Here is a 1,617-nt window from a genome sequence, read left to right as displayed (position 1 = left end):
GACCAGGCACATCAAGCGTCGTTTCAACTCCATCCGTGAAAATGTTCAAGATGGAGACATAGAGATTTGCAAAGTGCACACGGATCTGAATGTCGCAGATCCGCTGACTAAACCTCTCTCGCGTGCAAAACATGATCAACACCAGAACTCTATGGGTGTTCGATTCATCACAATGTAACTAGATTGGTGACCCTAATGCAAGTGGGAGACTGTTGGAAATATGCCCTAGAGGCAATAATAAAAGTATTATTATATTTCATTGTTCATGATAATTGTCTTTTATTCATGCTATAACTGTATTATCCGGAAATCGTAATACACGTGTGAATACTTAGACCACGATATGTCCCTGGTAAGCCTCTAGTTGACCAGCTCGTTGTGATCAACAGATAGTCATGGTTTCCTGACTATGGACATTGAATGTCGTTGATAACGGGATCACATCATTAGGAGAATGATGTGATGGACAAGACCCAATCCTAAGCATAGCATAAAAGATCGTGTAGTTCGTTTTGCTAGAGCTTTGCCAATGTCGAATATCTCTTCCTTAGACCATGAGATCGTGTAACTCCCGGATACCGTAGGAGTGCCTTGGGTGTATCAAACGTCACAACGTAACTGGGTGATTATAAAGGTGCATTACAGGTATCTCCGAAAGTAGCTGTTGGGTTGACACGGAACGAGACTGGGATTTGTCACTCCGTATGACGGAGAGGTATCTCTGGGCCCATTCGGTAATGCATCATCATATTGAGCTCAATGTGACCAAGGTGTTGGACACGGGATTATGCATTACGGTACGAGTAAAGTGACTTGCCGGTAACGAGACTGAACAAGGTATTGGGATACCGACGATCGAGTCTCGGGCAAGTAACGTACCGATTGACAAAGGGAATTGCATACAGGGTTTGATTGAATCCTCGACATCGTGGTTCATCCGATGACAACATCGAGGAGCATGTGGGAGCCATCATGGGTATCCAGATCCCGCTGATGGTTATTGACTGAGAGCGTCTCGGTCATGTCTGCATGTCTCCCGAACCCGTAGGGTCTACACACTTAAGGTTCGGTGACGCTAGGGTTATGAAGATATGTATATGCAGAAACCCGAATGTTGTTCGGAGTCCCGGATGAGATCCCGGACGTCACAAGGAGTTCCGGAATGGTCCGGAGGTAAAGAATTATATATAGGAAGTGCTATTTCGGGCATCGGGACAAGTTTCGGGGTTATCGGTATTGTACCGGGACCACCGGAAGGGTCCTGGGGGTCCACCGGGTGGGGCCACCTGTCCCGGGGGGCCACATGGGCTGTAGGGGGTGCGCCTTGGCCTTCATGGGCCAAGGGCACCAGCCCCTATAGGCCCATGCGCCTAGGGTTTCCCCCTAGGAGGAGTCCTAGTGGTGGAAGGCACCCCTAGGTGCCTTGGGGGGGGGGGGGAGGGAAACCTCCCCTAGGCCGCCGCCCCCCTAGTAGATCTCATCTACTAGGGCCGGCGCCCCCCCTTGGCACCCCTATATATAGTGGGGGAGAGGAGGGACTTCACACACCAGCCCCTGGCGTCTCCATCTCCCCCCCGTTACGTCTCTCCCTCGTAGTCTCGGCGAAGCCCTGCTGCT

The sequence above is a fragment of the Triticum aestivum genome, chromosome 5A (assembly GCF_018294505.1).
Source record: "Triticum aestivum cultivar Chinese Spring chromosome 5A, IWGSC CS RefSeq v2.1, whole genome shotgun sequence".
NCBI lineage: Eukaryota > Viridiplantae > Streptophyta > Magnoliopsida > Poales > Poaceae > Triticum > Triticum aestivum.
Note: the sequence above shows the minus strand (reverse complement) of the source record.